This window comes from Triticum aestivum, chromosome 3A (assembly GCF_018294505.1).
Source record: "Triticum aestivum cultivar Chinese Spring chromosome 3A, IWGSC CS RefSeq v2.1, whole genome shotgun sequence".
Taxonomy (NCBI): domain Eukaryota; kingdom Viridiplantae; phylum Streptophyta; class Magnoliopsida; order Poales; family Poaceae; genus Triticum; species Triticum aestivum.
This window is the reverse complement of record NC_057800.1, coordinates 65246229-65265418: the sequence shown is the minus strand read 5'-3', so window position 1 is coordinate 65265418 and position 19190 is coordinate 65246229. Positions and strand designations below refer to the sequence as shown.

The window sequence follows — 19190 nt, the reverse complement described above, 5'->3', positions numbered from 1 at the left end:
CAGCAGCTTGAACCTGCTTTACCAGGACACAGTGCGGAAAATGGGCATAGATCCCTCGAGGATTAAGCCCACCAAAACGACCTTTAAAGGCGTCATACCAGGTGTAGAGGCCAACTGTACAGGCTCAGTTACACTTGAAGTGGTCTTCGGATCTCCGGATAATTTCCAAAGCGAGGAGTTAATCTTCAACATAGTCCCGTTCCGCAGTGGCTATCATGCACTGCTCGGGCGAACCGCATTCACCAAGTTCAATACGGTACCGCACTATGCATACCTTAAGCTCAAGATGCCAGGCCCTCGAGGAGTAATTACGGTCAATGGAAACACCGAACGCTCCCTCCGAACGGAGGAGCACACGGCGGCCCTCGCAGTGGAAGTACAAAGCAGCCTCTCAAGGCAGTTCTCCAGTCCGGCCATTAAACGTCCGGACACCGTCAAGCGCGCCCGGAGTAACCTACAACAAGACTGCCTGGCACGTTCTGAGCAGGCGTAGCAATGCGGCCCCAATCCCAGCCCTCGCGAAAATGCGAAACCAGTGCTTCGCGTACATAACTACGCTCTTGAAATACCATGGGCACAGGGGGAGGGGCACCATCACGGCACGCCCGAAACACGGCTTAAACCGCACTAGGGGCTGCCAATTTTTTAATTTTCTCTTACTTTCAGGACTCCATTCTCCGGAAGGCCTGTCCGGCAGTACAATTGCCGCACGAACGATGCAAGAACCAGGGAAGCAGACAAGCCACGCCGCATTACGGAACTCCCAGGTGGTCTCTATCACGAGCAGTATACCTGTTTCACATACCATGCCGCAGCCTGCCCCTGGAATGGAAATGTTAAATAGTCCAACATTTTGCTTATCGTGTTATTTGTATCGTTCTGCCTTGATCGCAGCCTTTTTAATAAACAATGCATAGTTTTTGTCTATTTTTTCATTACTCTTTTTTACAAATATATGTTCATTAACGACATGTTGCACCCGTACACTTTGGTATGGCCAATACGCCAGGGGCTATAGTACCCCTCAATATGGTGTGAGAAGTCCGAACACTTTAACAAGTGCGGCACCCCGAACTTATAGCATTATATGCATCGGCTCCGAATCATGTCTTGGGTCAATAGTTGGGTTTGCCCGGCTCCTATGTTTTGGTGCCTTACGTTTCGCTATATCGGCTAAGGTAGCACTAGGAGAACTACTGCGATTGTGCCCCAGTTGAGCTGGGCTGAGCACCTCAGTAGAGAAAGCTAAAACTGACTGTCATGATGAAGCAAGAGCTGGTCGCTGTTCGAGAGGTTTTTCGAGTCCCTAAAGACTTAAGCCGCTTAGAGCGAGGAGTAGGCTTTGTCCGGCCAAGGCGTGGATAGCGCCCCGAACTCGGTCTTCCGAATACTAGGGGCTTCGCCGAAATTTAAAATTATAGAATTCTATGGCTAAGTGAGAGTGTTCAAGCATTATAGTCCGATTGCCTTGTTCGTTGTGCTGAGCGCCTCCCTCGAAGGACCCAAACATGGGAAAAAGAGCGCTCAGGTTTATCCCGGACACCCCAGCACTAGTGGCATGGGGGCAAAAGCCGACGACTCGCCATCTCTCAAATTTGATAAACGGCCGCACAGAAGGTAATATTTTAAATTCCAAAAGCATTGCTTAGCGCATATGAACAAGTTTTCAGCGCACAGGACAAAACGAGCGAGTTTACTCAAAAATTGCATCCCTGGAACATTCATCCGCCATAAGGCGGGCACCCTTCAGAACACCCTCATAATACAGCTCGGGCTTGCGATGCTCTTTCCCCGGCGGTGGCCCGTCCTTCACAAGCTTCTCAGCATCCAACTTGCCCCAGTGCACCTTAGCATGGGCAAGGGCCCTACGGGCACCTTCGATGCAGACGGAGCGCTTGATGACTTCGAGCCTTGGACAAGCCTCCACCAGCCGCCGCACCAGCCCGAAGTAGCTCCCAAGCAGAGCCTCTCCAGGCCACAACCGAACTATGAGGCCCTTCATGGCATGTTCGGCCACCTTGTGGAGCTCGACCAGTTGCTTCAGCTGGTCGCTCAAGGGCATAGGGTGTCCGGCCTCAGCATACTAAGACCAGAACACCTTCTCCATCGAGCTACCCTCCTTGGCTCGGTAGAATGCAGCGGCATCGGACACGCTACGGGGTAAATCTGTGAATGCTCCTGGAGAGCTCCGGATTCGGGTAAGTAACAAGTAATTCACTTTCACATGCTTGTGCATAAAGAAAGCCTTACCCGCCGCTATCTTCTTAACCGCATCCACCTCATGAAGGGCCTTCTGGGCTTCGGCCTTGGCAGACTTGGCATTTTCAATGGCCGCTGCGACCTCAGATGCTCGCGTCTTCGAGTCAAGCTCCAAACTCTCATGTTTTTTCATGAGAGCCTGGAGCTCTTGCCGCACCTCACCAACCTGTGCCTCATACTTCTCCCGCTTGGTGCGCTCCATGGCCCCTCTCTTCTCGGCCTCGGACAGCGCTTGCTTGAGGGTCGCCACCTCGGTTGTGGCTCCTACAATAGCCGCGTTAATCCTGTCATTTTTTGCAATTGCACCTTTATATATATTTTTCTTTTTTCTATAAGGTATCTCTTACCTTCTTTCTCCTCGAGCTGCCGCTTGGCAAGGCCGAGCTCTTGCTCGGAACGCTCAAGGCCCTGCTTCAGCATGCCTGTCGGTGTCAAAACCGGTGGATCTCGGGTAGGGGGTCCCGAACTGTGCGCCTAGGCCGGATGGTAACAGGAGGCAGGGAACATGATGTTTTACCCAGGTTCGGGCCCTCTTAATGGAGGTAAAATCCTACATCTTGCTTGATTAATATTGATGATATGGGTAGTACAAGAGTAGATCTACCACGAGATCAAGGAGGCTAAACCCTAGAAGCTAGCCTACGGTATGATTGTTGTATATGGAGTTGATTGCCTACGGACTACAACCCTTCGGTTTATATAGACACCGGATAGGGTTAGGGTTACATAGAGTCGGTTACAATGGTAGGAGATCCGCATCACCAAACTTGCCTTCCATGCCAAGGAAAGTCCCATCCGGACACGGGACGAAGTCTTCAATCTTGTATATTCACAGTCCTGGAGTCCGGCTGAAGGTATAGTCCGGCTACCCGAACACCCCCTAATCCAGGACTCCCTCAGTAGCCCCCGAACCAGGCTTCAATGACGACGAGTCCAGCACGCAGATTGTTCGGCATTGCAAGGCGGGTTCTTGTCCAAATCTCGTGTACCTGTAGGAATAATGTCCGATTTTGTAATGTAGTGCTCCTCGGCTTCCACGCCCAATAATGGCCGTCTTCCACGTGTCAAACGAATGCGAAAAGCTGGGGCGTTTTTACATCCACACCCCTAGCCGTATAAACGAGCCGCCTATTTAACGGGATGGGGATTTAGGTCCAAACCATATCTTCTCCTTTCCGCGAGTTATCATCAGAGCACTTCCAGCAAAGGTCCATTCCAACATGACCGGCCGTCGCAGCTCCTCCCCTCGCCCCTCCGGTCCCAAACCCGGGGACTGGGAGAGTTGCACCATCCCGCATAGCGAGTTAGTGTCGCTTTAGCCCAAGGGATTTCTCCCTCAGGCATACATGGTCCCGATCCGAGCCAGTCTCGCCACCTACAATGGCGGAAAACAAGCAAAGAGCACCCCCAATCCTTCTAAAGGAGAGCGGGTGTGCCTCGTCCCCTATCTAATAAGGGGACTGGGATTTCCAATTCATCCATTTCTCCGCGGGCTTCTGGAGTTCTACGGCCTCTAGCTGCACAATCTCACGCCCGCCTCCATATTGCATATTGCGGGTTTCGTCGCCCTTTGCGAGCTATTTTTAGGCGTTGAGGCTCATTTCACGCTGTGGAAGAGGTTATTCTGCCTGGTGCCCCGTTCTCAAGAGGGGTCTATATACCAAGTGGGCGGAGCCGAAGTATGGCGCATCGCCGGGACCGGATACCTATCCGGAACCCCAAAGAAGGCGTCCGAGGACTGGCCTTCGGAATGGTTTTATATAGATGACGTCCCGCTACCGGACCCTATCCGGGTCGGTCTCCCTGAGTTCAACAGTGCTCCATTGAAGAAACGCTTGAGCTGGCGTCCGCGGAGCTCTCAGAGAGAAAGCGACAGAGACATCCTTTACCTGATGGGCCGGATAAGACTGTTGGCTCATTCCAGACTAACCATGACTGGAGTCATGGCCGCATGCATTATGCGGGGGGTGCAGCCGCTTCAATATAGAGGCCACCCCATGTGGGATTTCAACGGGGAGGATGACGCCACACGTTACGGTCGTAAGGGGCCGGCCTCAGCCGCCGCCTTAGTAAAGATCTTATCCTCTTTGTACAAGGGAGAAAAGGAGGAATTCCTCCGCGTCAACCCGCGGGCCGGATTCAGTATGTACGATCCTCCAAGTTGGGTAAGTAAACAATTGCGCTTGCCCATTTGTTTTATACTCCCATGGTTAGATAGGTAGTCTAACGACTTCAATGCAGGAACTGCGACAGGTGGTAAAGGATATAAGCAGCCGCCCTCCACAGCCCGAGGACCCAGAACGGTCCCTCAATCCGGGCTCCGAAGAGGATCCGGACATATCGGTGGAGCTTATCGACGGGGTGTTCCATTAGCTAAGCAAGGACAATACCTTGGTAGCCATTACGGCGGATTACCCAGGGTTAATCCCGGCCTCCCAGGTGACAGAAACCGGGGTCTTATTCCCTTGAAAGAGATTCCACCCTCACGTAGCCCGGTGTTTCTGACGATAGCCATGTTTTGCAGGGGCGATTTCTGAGGCAGGAGGCTAAACCTGCGGCGGCTAGCCAACGAGGGGCCGCAGGGCCCCGTGGGGCAAAAAGGAATGAAGTCCGGACTGAGATGCCGGCGCAAAGGTATAGTGCACCCTCTGTTTCCCTGGAGTTATTCTGTCAGGGCATATTAACGTTCGTGCTATCTTCAGAATGAAGAGACCTCGCCGGACTACATCCGGAGAGGTTGCCAATCGCGCCTCCACCAGCCAGGCTCCAATGTCTGGCCAGGAAGCGGAGGCGAGCACAAGGCGCGCACCGGACGCTCCTCCGACAGAGGATGCGGACAGGCTGTCTGCCACAAATTCTGAAGTGGAGAGTGCCATGAACCACAGGCGTCGCCGGACAATTCTACGCGACGCTTGTTTCTCCCAAGAGGCTTTAGATGCCTTTAATTCGGGAGATGCGTACCTCCATGCCGCTCAAAATGGTTTAGCCAGAGCCACGGAGCAGTATGTAAAAGACATACGGGTAAGAAAATTTTGGTTAAATATATATATATATATGCCAGTAGCCCTGAGACTTGAAGCAGTTAGAGCAACTGATTTAAGGATCATTTAATATGCAGCTTCTTATAGAGAAGAATACGGTACTATCCCAGGAGCTGGAAAAGTGCAAGGCCCAACTAGAGGCCGCACTAGCCGCAGCAGGGGAGCCCAAAGAAACCCCCTCAGGTAAGATACACTTCAAAAGATTTGTATTGTGCGGTGTGGGTGCAAATCTGACAAATCATATTGCAGATGGCGCCAGACTCGATCCGGACAAGCAACAGCTCTTACGCCGGCTAAAGGCCGTTGAGAGTACGTTGACAAAGGTGAGGCGAGAGAAGAATGATCTTCAAGATGCCAACACCAAGCTGGACGTCGAACTTAAAGATGTTCATGGCCAGCTGTCGGACTCCACGAAGGAGAATCAGCGGCTTCGATGCGGCATTTTTAGTAAGTGCTTGAACGAACTTTGAAAAAAGAGTTCGGCGAGGAAGTCGACTAACAGAGTAATGTCTGTAGGTATGCTCACAGGTCGTCCTGCAGAGGAGATGCCCGGTTCTATGGGTGACCTTCTTCCCGAACTCTTGCAACTGCACGAGCGAATTCGGCAGGCGATGCAGGATATTGCCCAAGCCTTATGGCCTGCCCACTCCGTGCCCGAGGACCTTGGAGAGCTTGCGGAGAAGCTGAAGGGATCTCGGCGGCGCTTCCGGTTGTGGAAGATATCGGCCTGCCGACAAGGCGCTAGGGAGGTCTGGACCATGGTGAAGACCCGTTTTACGAAGTCTGACCCAAACCACATGGCCGAGGTCGAACCAGTGGGGCCTGACGGGAAGGAGATCCCTGTAAGCTTAGTATACGGCTAAGTAGAGTTGGCCGCGAAGTATTCCCAGCAGGACTATAAATTAGACAGCCTGTTAGATGGTATAGAAGAGGAATACAATCAGTCAGAATGACTGTGTAATTTTGAATTGACATGTGTAATGCCTTCTAGTCGGATTGTAGATCGTTTGTCGTTGCTGACCTTTTCGCTTCAACCTCGGGACCTGACGGTCCGGAGTGTGTCCGAATACCCTAGCGGTTATATAAGAACTGGGGTATGCGTGGAGACCAGGCGTAGGGGTCATCAGTGCTTTATCAGACAAGTGCCCAACTAGTTATGTTATATTACATGGTTAGTAAGAAACATCTTCCAGAGAGAATAGTTCCGTTAAGGGTTCCTTTCGCTGGGAGGCATGCCCTAAGGTGCATGTCCGGACTGCGTGGAGAGACGCAGAAAAAAGGCATCTGGGGGCGCATAAAATGAGTAAAAAGATCATCTTTTATTTCACCGACCAAATATTCCCTTAAGAACGCTAGCTTTCGGCTTCACCCAGTCTGAGGTACACATCCGGCTGACCCGGCAGTAACAATCGCAGAGGTGCTCCCTTTACCGCCTATCCGAACAATCGGGAACGTAGGGGTAAGCACAGGAGCCAGGCAACCCAGCTTGGCCAAAACTTAAGTCATATCGATGCATATAATGGTGAAGAAAAAAGGTACATGCGGAAGTTTGACGCATGTGTTGGGCGTGAAGCCCGTATAAATAAGCTTCTGTTAAAGAAGCCCCCAGGTTTAATGAGCGTGAGTGGCGCGTCACTAGATGAGCCTTTAAGGGCTATGAAAGAAAAAATGGGAAGGAGAGAAATGTAAGATAGAAAAATACAAAAAGGGATGGACAGAGGAAGGAGACGAACACAGAGTCTGATGCTAGGCATAGAATCTTCGGAGACGGGTGGCGTTCCACGGGTTCGGCTCGAGTCGGTTGTTCGATGCATCTTGCAGGCGATATGCCCCACCAGTCAGGACTTGGTCGATTATGAATGGACCTTCCCACTTGGGCTTGAGTTTGTCCTTTTTCTTATCCGGCAGGCGTAGAACTAGTTCGCCAACATTGTAATTTTTGGCCCGTACTTCTCTGCTTTGATATCTTCGGGCCTGCTGTTGATAAAATGCGGAATGGGGTTTTGCCACATCACGCTCCTCCTCCAAGGCGTCCAAGTTGTCCTGTCGATCGAGCTCGGCTTCTCTTTCTTCATACATGCGCACTCTAGGTGAGTCATGAATTATGTCGCAGGGCAGAACTGCTTCTGCGCCGTACACCATAAAAAATGGTGTGTACCCGGTGGTGCGATTTGGTGTGGTCCGCAGCCCCCATAGCACGGAGTCGAGCTCCTCTACCCAGTGTGTGTTAGATTCCTTGAGGGACCGCACCAGTCTGGGTTTGATGCCGCTCATGATAAGACCATTTGCACGTTCGACCTGGCCGTTGGTTTGTGGGTGATAGACGGAAGCATAATCGAGCTTGATGCCCATGTTTTTGCACCAGAGTTTTACCTCGTCGGCGGTAAAATTTATACCGTTGTCGGTTATGATGTTGTGGGGGACGCCATAACGGTGTACAACCCCGGATATGAAGTCTACCACAGGTCCGGATTCGGCCATTTTAACAGGCTTGGCTTCTATCCATTTGGTGAACTTATCCACCATGACCAGTAAGTATTTTTTCCTATGGGTTCCACCTTTAAGGGGTCCGACCATGTCAAGCCCCCAGACCGCAAAAGGCCAGGTGATGGGTATAGTTTGGAGTGCGGTGGGTGGCATATGGCTTTGGTTGGCAAAAAGTTGGCAACCAACGCATCGTTGGACTAGGTCCTGAGCGTGTGCTCGGGCCGTCGGCCAGTAAAAGACTGTACGGAAAGCCTTGCTAATGAGGGACCGAGCAGCGGTGTGGTGACCACCGAGTCTGGCATGAATTTCAGCCAGGAGGTTCCGCCCTTCCTCTTCGGAGATGCACCTTTGAAGGACTCCGGTAGTGCTTTTCTTATAAAGTTCTCCCTCATGGACTCTGTAGGCCTTAGATCACCGCACTATGCAGCGGGCCTCGTTTTGGTCCTCCGGGAGTTCCTGCCTAGTAAGGTAGGCTAGGAATGGTTCTGTCCACGGGGCGATAACCGCCATTATTACGTGGGCTGAAGGTGTAATTTCGTTGGCAAAGCCTCCAATTGTGTCAGATTGTTCGACGTCGAGTGGTGCGGCTGGGTTCGGGCTGTTATTTGCGGGTTCCCCCTCCCATGCTATGGATGGCTTGAACAATCTTTCCAAAAAGACGTTGGCGGGGGCTGCATCGCGTTTTGCTCCAATGCGTGCTAGGACGTCCGCCGCTTGATTGTTTTCTCGGGCTATATGGTGAAACTCCAGCAGTTCGAACCGAGTTGACACTTTTAGGACGGCGTCGCGGTAAGCTGCCATTTTTGGGTCCTTGGCGTCGAAGTCTCCGTTTATTTGGGATATCACGAGGTTTGAATCCCCGCGTACCTCTAGGCGCTAGATACCCATGGATACTGCTATCCGGAGGCCATGTAGGAGGGCCTCATATTCGGTTGCATTGTTGGAATCCGTGTACATGATTTGGAGCACATATTGGACTATGTCTCCTGTGGGGGACGTCAGGACGACGCCGACCCCCAGTCCGGCCAACATTTTGGAGCCGTCGAAATGCATAATCCAATTTGAATATGTGCCGTACTCTTTAGGGAGCTCGGCCTCCGTCCATTCTGTGATGAAGTCGGCCAAAACTTGCGATTTAATAGCTCGCCGTGGCTTATAGGTTATATCGAATGGGAGAAGCTCGATGGCCCATTTTGCAATCCGGCCCGTTGCATCGCGGTTGTTGATAATATCGTTTAGTGGCACTTCTGAGGCTACTGTTATGGAACACTCTTGAAAGTAGTGTCGTAGCTTCCGGGATGCCATGAATACCGCGTATGCAATCTTTTGATAATGCGGGTACTGTGATTTGCATGGAGTGAGGATAGTGGACACGTAGTAGACCGGCCTTTGAAGGGGGAATTTGTGTCCATCCGTTTCCCGCTCGACAACGAGCACTGAGCTGACAACTTGGTGTGTTGCTGCAACGTACAATAACATTGGTTCGCCGGTGATTGGCGCGGCCAGGACTGGGTTTGTTGCCAATATGGCTTTTATTTCATCAAGTCCGGCCGTGGTGGCATCCGTCCACTCGAAGTGTTCGGTGCGCCGAAGGAGGCGATAAAGGGGTAGTGCCTTTTCTCCCAAGCGGGAGATGAAGCGGCTTAAAGCCGCCACGCACCCGGTTAATTTTTGTATTTGTTTAAGGTCCTTTGGGACATCCAATTGTGACAAAGCTCGGATCTTGGCTGGGTTTGCTTCAATTCCTCTACCGGATACAATGAAGCCCAAGAGCTTTCCGGCTGGAACGCCAAAGACGCATTTTTCTGGGTTGAGCTTGATGTCATATTGTCGGAGGTTATCGAATGTAAGCCTCAAGTCATTTACTAGGGATTCGACATGTCTTGATTTGACGACCACATCATCCACATACGCCTCCACTGTTTTGTCGATCTGGTTTGCCAGACATGTCTGGATCATGCGCTGATATGTTGCGCCGGCGTTTTTCAGCCCGAAGGGCATTGTGTTGAAGCAGAATGGGCCGTATGGTGTGATGAATGATGTTGCAGCTTGGTCTGATTCTGCCATCTTGATTTGATGGTAACCGGAGTATGCATCGAGGAAACACAACAAATCGTGTCCTGCGGTGGCATCAATAATTTGATCGATGCGGGGGAGGGGGAAGGGATCCTTTGGGCAAGCCTTGTTAAGGTCTTTAAAATCGACACACAGGCGCCAGGATTTGTCCTTCTTTGGTACCATCACCAGGTTTGCTAGCCAGTCCGGATGTTTTATGTCTCTGATGAATCCGGCCTCCAATAGCTTGGCTAGCTCCTCTCCCATAGCCTGTCTCTTGGGTTCGGAAAAATGTCGAAGGGCTTGTTTGACAGGTTTAAATCCTTCTAGGATATTTAAGCTGTGTTCGGCCAGCCTGCGTGGGATCCCTGGCATATCTGAAGGGTGCCAGGCGAAGATGTCCCAGTTCTCTCGTAGGAACTCCCGCAGTGCGGCGTCTGCATCAGGGTTCAGTCGTGCCCCGATTGAAGCTGTTTTATTGGGGTCCGTTGGATGGACCTGGAATTTGACTATTTCGTCGGCTGGCTTGAAGGATGTGGATTTGGATCTCTTATCGAGTATCACATCATCCCTGTTAACCGTGGAGCGCAGTGCAGTCACTTCCTCGGCCGCTGGCTACAGAATGTAATATCCATGCCCCCACCGGGGTAGTTTTGTAACGCCCACGATGCGGCTATATCTCCCATGTGTCGAAGCACGACTTGGAGGCATAACCGCATGGTGGTTTTGTCGCAAGAAGGGTCATCTTCACACAATCCCATGTAATGAACAAGAATGGGATAAAGAGTTGGCTTATAATCGCCACTTCACACAATATACATTAAATAAATCATACATCATTCAGAGTACACACATAGTCCGACTACGGACAAACAAATGAAAAGGAAGATAACCCAACTGCTAGGTCCCCGATCATCCCAACTGGGCTCCACTACTGGTCAACCGAAAAAGACACAACACAAAGACCAAGATCTTCATCGAGCTCCCACTTGAGCTCGGTTGCGTCACCTGCACTGGTATCACCGGCACCTGCAACTGTTTTGGTAGAATCTGTGAGTCACGAGGACTTAGTAATCTCACACCCGCGAGATCAAGACTATTTAAGCTTATGGATAGGAAAGGGTAATGAGGTGGAGCTGCAGCAAGCACTAAGCATATATGATGGCTAACATACACAAATAAGAGCGAGAAGAGAAGCAACGCAATGGTCGTGAAGTTAGAAGTGATCAAGAAGTGATCCTGAAACTACTTACGCACAACCATAACACAAGAACCGTGTTCACCTCCCGGACTCTGCCGAGAAGAGACCATCACGGCTACACACGCGGTTGATGTATTTTAGTTAAGTCAAGTGTCAAGTTCTCTACAACCGGACGTTAACAAATTCCCGTCTGCCACATAACCACGGGCACGGCTTTCGAAATATAATACCCTGCAGGGGTGTCCCAACTTAGCCCATCACAAGCTCTCACGATCAACGAAGGATATTTCTTCTATCGGGAAGACCCGATCAGTCTCGGAATCCCGGCTACAAGACATTTCGACAATGGTAAAACAAGTCCAGCAAAGCCACCCGAATGTGCCGACAAATCCTGATAGGAGCTGCACATATCTTGTTCTCAGGGCACACCGGATTGTCCAAACTTCCGATAGGCGAGCCCATAGTTGCCCCTAGTGGCCACCGGCGGTTGACAGGTTGGACCAACACTCACAACGAGCGCTGGCCCGGGGGGTTAAAATAAAGATGACCCTTGAGTCTGCAGAACCCAAGGGAAAAAGGCTTAGGTGGCAAATGTTAAAACCAAGGTTGGGCCTTGCTGGAGGAGTTTTATTCAAAGCGAACTGTCAAGGGGGTCCCATAAATCACCCAACCGCGTGAGGAACGCAAAATCAAGGAACATAACACCGGTATGACGGAAACTAGGGCGGCAAGAGTGGAACAAAACACCAGGCATAAGGCCGAGCCTTCCACCCTTTACCAAGTATATAGATGCATTAATTAAATAAGAGATATTGTGATATCCCAAAATATCCAAGTCCCAACATGGAACCAACTTCATCTTCACCTGCAACTACCAACGCTATAAGAGGGGCTGAGCAAAAGCGGTAACTTAGCCAAACAACGGTTTGGTAGGAAAGATGGGTTAGAGGCTTGACATGGCAATATGGGAGGCATGATATAGCAAGTGGTAGGTAGCGCGGCATAGCAATAGAGGGAACAACTATCAAGCAAAGATAGAAGTGATTTCGAGGGTATGGTCATCTTGCCTGAGATCCCGCAAGGAAGAAGAACGAGTCCATGAAGAAGACAAACGGACGAAGTCGAATGAATCCTCACAAACGCGACGTTATCGGAACTAACCCGAAGAAGCAACACTGGAAAGAAGCAAACAACATGGTAAACACACAATCATAAACATGGCATGATGCACAATCAAGTATGATGCATGTTCGGTTTAATGAGCATGGCATGGCAAAGTGCAACAAACAACACTACAAATTAAGTGGAGCTCAATATGCAACGAGTTGCATATTGACGAGACACCACATCAATTATTTAGTTCCCTCTCGGTTATGTATCCAACAATATTAAATTTTATTAAACATGGCAAGGGGTGAAGCATAAGTAAACTAACTATTTAGGCAAGTTTAAATGAGGCCGGAAATAACAAACAACAATTTTGGAAAATCCTCATGTGCATATTTTAGATTTGGTACTGTTCTGTCCTAAAACATATTATCTTGTTGTTAAACATGCAAGATAGGTGCACCATGTTAAACTAGGCATTTTTCAACCCCACTTACATATAAAATTTATTTAATTTGGAGCTACGGTTATTTAGTTATGAAATAAAACATTTTAGCATGGCATTTGAGCAAATTAATGCAAACAACAAGTTAAACATTTTAAACATGGATGAGAGTTGGATATTATGAAACTAGATGAAATTCTAAGCACTTTACATGTTTAAAACATTTTAATCCGATGCACGGTTTGTGAATTATTAATGCATGAACTGAAGGAAATATGCCCTAGAAGCAATAATAAAGTTATTATTTATTTCCTTATATCATGATAAATGTTTATTATTCATGCTAGAATTGTATTAACCGGAAACATAATACATGTGTGAATACATAGACAAACAGAGTGTCACTAGTATGCCTCTACTTGACTAGCTCGTTAATCGAAGATGGTTATGTTTCCTAACCATGAACAAAAGAGTTGTTATTTGATTAACGGGATCACATCATTAGAAGAATGATGTGATTGACATGACCCATTCCATTAGCTTAGCACCCGATCGTTTAGTATGTTGCTATTGCTTTCTTCATGACTTATAGATGTTCCTATGACTATGAGATTATGCAACTCCCGTTTGCCGGAGGAACACTTTATGTGCTACCAAACGTCACAACGTAACTGGGTGATTATAAAGGAGCTCTACAGGTATCTCCAAAGATAAATGTTGCGTTGGCGTATTTCGAGATTAGGATTTGTCACTCCGATTGTCGGAGAGGTATCTCTGGGCCCTCTCGGTAATACACATCACATAAGCCTTGCAAGCATTGCAACTAATGAGTTAGTTGCGAGATGATGTATTACGGAACGAGTAAAGAGACTTGCCGTAACGAGATTGAACTAGGTATTGAGATACCGACGATCGAATCTCGGGCAAGTAACATACCGATGACAAAGGGAACAACGTATGTTGTTATGTGGTCTGACCGATAAAGATCTTCGTAGAATATGTGGGAGCCAATATGAGCATCCAGGTTCCGCTATTGGTTATTGACCGGAGACGTGTCTCGGTCATGTCTACATTGTTCTCGAACCCGTAGGGTCCGCACGCTTAAGGTTTCGATGACAGTTATATTATGAGTTTATGAGTTTTGATGTACCGAAAGAGTTCGGAGTCCCAGATGAGATCGGGGACATGACGAGGAGTCTCGAAATGGTCAAGACGTAAAGATCGATATATTGGACGACTATATTCGGACATCGGAAAGGTTCCGAGTGATTCGGGTATTTTCGAAGGTACCGGGGAGTTACGGGAATACGAGGAAGAAGCAATGGGCCTTAATGGGCCTTAGTGGAAAGGACCAGGAGGTGGTGCGCGCCCCTCCCAAGCCCAGTCCGAATTGGACAAGGGGTTTGGGGCGCGGCCCCTCTCTCCCTTCCTTCCCCTCTTCCCCCCTTTCCCCCCTTCTCCTAGTTGGACTAGGAAAGGTGGAAACCTACTCCAACTAGGAGTAGGAATCCTACTCCTCCTTGGCGCACCCACAAGGTCCGGCCGGCCTCCCCCTTGCTCCTTTATATATGGGGGCAGGGGCACCCCATAGACACACAAGTTGATCCACGTGATCATATTCTTAGCCGTGTGCGGTGCCCCCTTCCACCATAATCCTCGATAATATTGTAGCGGTGCTTAGGCGAAGCCCTGCAACGGTAGAACATCAAGATCATCACCACGCCGTCGTGCTGACGGAACTTTTCCCCGACACTTTGCTGGATCGGAGTCCGGGGATCGTCATCGAGCTGAACGTGTGCTAAAACTCGGAGGTGCCGTAGTTTCGGTGCTTGATCGGTCGGGTCGTGAAGACGTACGACTACATCAACCGCGTTGTGCTAACGCTTCCGCTGTCGGTCTACAAGGGTATGTAGATCACACTCTTCTCTCGTTGCTATGCATCACCATGATCTTGCGTGTGCGTAGGAAATTTTTTGAAATTACTATGTTCCCCAACATGAACATGGATGGTTTTTTTGTAAATCTGTAAAACCTGGGATAAAAACTAAATTCGCTGGAACAGGAAAAAAACATATCGGGCCAAATCTAACTGAACTGGGCTAGCTACTGCGAGCGCTGCACATGTGTGGGCTTCAGTGGGCGTCTCACCTCGGGCCAGAACTGGCTTGCTGGTGGAGAGAGGGCGGCGAGGCCGGATCTGGAGGGAACAACGCGGTCAATGGGCGCGGGTGGGGCGAGCGGGACTTGGCGCTGCGGTCGACGCTGGAAGCAGAGGAGCGAAGTGACGACGAGGGCGGCGCTAGCGTGATGCTGAGGAAGCAGACGCGAAGGCCGACGGCAGGTCAAGATGGGAACGGGCCGACCCGGACCTAGCCTTGGACCCTGCCCGGTGGCCCCAGGGTCCATATGTGAGGCCATGGGCCAGCCCATTTTATGGTTTTGTCGCAAGAAGGGTGTTACAATTTTGGTCATTTCGCGTTGGGGGGTTATAAAAAGGGACAGCTGCCGTGGGATGACCTAGCCGCATCCTCCCTCCCGCACTCGCGCCTCCCCCGCGCCCAGCTCCTCCCGCCTCGCCGCCTCCTCCTCTCCCCTCCCACGCGCCTCCTCTCCCCTCCCCTCCCACGCGCCTTTCTCCTCCCACCCACATCGCCGCCGCCGCCACCCACCGCGTCGAACCGCGCCGTCGGCGGCCAGATCCGCCGCAACAGAGCCCCCCACCCACCCACCCTCCCCAACGACGATGAGCAGCAGCTTAGGGAGGATGGGGAGCACGACAGCGGTGGCGGAGGGGAGCAGCAGCAGCAGGCCTCGCCGGGGCGCCCCTCGCCTCCTCACCGCCCGCCGGGGGCGCGTGGTTCAGGGCCACCCTTGCCTGCTGCGGCTACGTCCTGCTGGCGCTGCTCGCCCTCGCGCTCCTCCTCCTTCTCCCCGTTGGGTACCTCGGCCAGAAAAGGAGGGCACCATTCACCATGGAGGACTGTCGTGTCCAGTCTCCCTCACTTCCTCCCTCCTGCCTCAATACCATAGCACCCATGACCATGGCGACTCCACTGGAGGTGCAGCAAGCAGGTCAGGTCCCTCCCCCCTTCTTCTTTTTCTCCCTCTGGTGTTCCTCCTCTCTGCATCTGATGCCTGGGTGCGATCGTGTGCAGGTGCTGTTGTGTGAAGGACAGGAGAAGAGGGTAGAGGAGAGGACTGCTACTATCTCACCTGCTTCTTCGTCTTCTTCTTCTACTACGTCCTATGTAAGCCAACCGCTGCTTCCTCTCGGCTCTCTCCTGTACTCTGTATGCATCCAGTCGTGCTAATTTTTTTCTATAGTAGGAAGTTCTGTTTGGGATGTGGTGACTGCTACTCTTGGGTTACTAGCAAATTTCTCAGTATAGCCAATGTTTTCAGATTGGTATTCATTACACTACTTGTTTGTTTGTTTGTTTGCACATGGATGGTTGCCTCCCTTGTTCTTTGCTCTGAATTGACATGGCCAATTGAATTATTATTGGCTAGGATTATAGATGTGTTGCCAGGAAGTTTTGGGTAATAAACTATGTGAGCTTTAGTTTAATCTGGTCCAAGATATTGCTATAGTGGCACTACTGTTTGTGTTGAACAGGGCATGGTAACTTAATTTAGCCATATACTGATTTAGGCTTGTGTTACTTTTCCTTGATTTAGCTCTGCTCATTTTTTTAGTTGTATGTTTGTTTTTCTTATATTCTTCTTTTGAGTTCTACATTCATGGAATTAATTTTGTATGCTCATATGGATATATATATATATATAGTCCCCTGCCTTTTTTCTGTTGCATGATCAAAGTTGCATGATTTTAAATTGAAGATGGGACTAAATCTAGCCCCCTGCCTTTTTTCTGTTGCATGATCAAAGTTGCATGATTTTAAATTGCTCGTGAATTTCTTCCCATTTCCTGTTAATTATAAATAATCAGAACCGTCTCTGGTCAGTACACCGTAGCACAATACCACATGGAGCTATAAATGTCTAGCTTTGAGTTCACTTTAGTTCTGAAAATGCATAATTAGTATATACTCCCTCCATAAAGAAATATAATGAGGACTGCAACATGTAGGTTGGTCCGACCAGGAGGCGTTGCCATTATAGGGTGTCCGACCAACGTCCTCGTGTTCGTGCATCTTCAGGAAGAAACGACCCGGGGTGAGTCGCCTCTGGTCTGCCGCACGAAGAGAGCGGTGAGCGCCCTCTCCACTTCCCCCATTTACATGTTCATCTGCTCGAGATTCGATTAGATATGTCCGTTTGTTCATTTGTAGGGGGGCTAGATCGCAAGGGCAGAGTTGCAGTCCTCCAGGGCCGCGGGAAGAAGAAGATGGGACTCATATACAAGCCTCCCTCTCGTGGTGAACACTCTTCCCTGGAATTGATGGAAGATCTGCCTTGCAGCCTTAGAGGATCCATGCATCGTGTGATGTGTGGCCTACAGGTATCCCATTTTTCTACATTTCTATGTGCCTGCTTTGTTAAGTGCTTACAGTGTTCGTTGTTGCCTGCTGCTTGCAATGAATAGAGATGAATGACCGCAAGTGTAACAATTCCAACTTTGATTCATATGCATATCTGGGTTTTTTTCCAGGCTACCAATGCAACTGATGTAGTCCTGCACAACACAAATAATTTAGTGGTGCTTGGATCTAGGAGTGAACTGGTGATCCATTTCATCTCTCCTACCATCTCCCAATTTTTGTGTGCAATTCATACATTAATCTGTGCTTAGTTGGTGTGGAATGAGGTTCACTGATTAGTTGTTATTTTTAAAGATAGAAATATTATATGCCATGCGGATTCCTCTCTGCCAATATTGAACGATGGCAAATACTAGCTTCAAATCCTTTGAATTTCATTTCTATCTCAGTGAACCTAATGTGCTCCCCAACTTTCTGATCAGCCAAATGATGTTGTGTGCACTTATTTCTCTCGGAGAGGCATGCATTTTGACCTAATAATGGCTGAACTATATTTGAATTTTATTGTATGTTTCAGGGTCAGGGTTCTGTACTATAGGAGGAAACAAGATGGGGCATGTGTTTTTCAAGGATAAATATTGGAACTGGTGCGTGGGTTCTCTTTTCATTGATTCTTTTCTGTTGTTACTATCATGGTTTTGCACATGCATAATCGAGTGTGTTATAGTTGAATGTTCTTGGGCATTCAAAAATGGTCATTGGCATTAGTTAATTTCCATTTGAGTATAATGCACCAAAGATACACATTATGTTCCTCTGCATTATTGATTTTTGTGCATAAATCATTTACAATGGTCACTCTATTTGAGATTCTCCTTCTGAACTTTAAAGAGGCTGCATAGTAATATATTTTGCTCCTTTACTTCTCAGATGCCTCGCGTTGATCTCTCTGATCTGGTTCGGCTGGCGCGGGAACTGAGCCGCCGTCGATGGATTTATCACAACTTGGCTACCTGTTGCTTTGGATCTGGTACGATCCCCATCTCTCTCTCTCTATCTATCTATCTATCTCTCTCTCTATCTCTATCTCCGAGACTCACCCACACACTCATTCGCTCACTCTCTTTGTGCGTGCGCGCAGTTCACACACCTGAACCCAATTACTAAAGTGTGTCGTGTTGGTTTACTTGAATGATACTTGCTTCGTTGTTGTGTTTAGTCATATTGTCCAATCTTAACATATGTTGTGCTCGCCAAGTTCAACGTCTGGTATTCAGTGACAAGTCTGAATGAATATATTAATCTGAGCAAGTATTCAGTCCATGTACTTGCGTTGTTGATATTTGGTTTTTATTTTCTCAATTATATGGACGTGTTAGTTCTTTAAAGATCTCTGGGCTATAAAATTGCTCTAGGCTACTTAGGATCCAACAAATACTAGAGCATATATACGCTGAATTCTATACCTAATTTGAATGTTAGTTTCAGATACTTCTGATTAATTAACCATATGGATGAGATTGCTTCTAGTAATAAGTTATTTATTGATTGTTTTGCTTCAAATAGTTTATGATTGATGCTCCATTAGCCTACTTTTAGACTATGCTCCTCTGATTTATTTTATGGCATTTGCTGCGGCTTTGAATGCAGGTAGGTTTGTTCATAGGTTTATGCGGCGCATGTACTGGCATAATACTTGTTGAAGCACCTCCCTGGCTTCCTTGCCTTGCTGCTCTAGCACCAGCCTCGCCACCGCTGAGGTTTGCTCTAATTTCTATGCCATGGTTTGTTTATGCTTGATTTTCTATGTGGAAAATGCAATGTGATGCTTGCATGATCGGTGGATGCAATCCTAATGTAGAAACCTTGCCTTGCTGCTCTAGCGCCAGCCTCGCCGCCGCTGTAGTTTGCTCTAATTTCTATGCCATGATTTGTTTATGCTTGATTTGCTCTGTGAAAAATGCAATGTGATGCTTGCATGATTAGTGGATGCAATCCTAATGTAGAAACACATACCTTTTTTGTCATGGGTAGCACATATGTGACACTGTTATCATTAGTCTGTTCTCCGATAGGAATTCTTAGCCTTTGGTTTAGGTAGATCTTATATAATTTTTCTTTTCCTGTTAATTGTAATCTTTAGATGGATTTTC

The 19190-nt window shown here is 48.8% G+C and overlaps 1 long non-coding RNA gene across 1 annotated transcript; it reads left to right on the top strand.

Moving 5' to 3' along the window:
• Window positions 1–16701: 16701 nt before the first annotated feature.
• On the top strand, window positions 16702–18702 carry LOC123057921 (uncharacterized). Its single transcript, XR_006427010.1, has 6 exons — window positions 16702–16806; window positions 16888–17057; window positions 17208–17279; window positions 17615–17684; window positions 17968–18067; window positions 18688–18702. It is a non-coding gene; the product is annotated as an uncharacterized lncRNA (long non-coding RNA).
• Window positions 18703–19190: the final 488 nt, after the last annotated feature.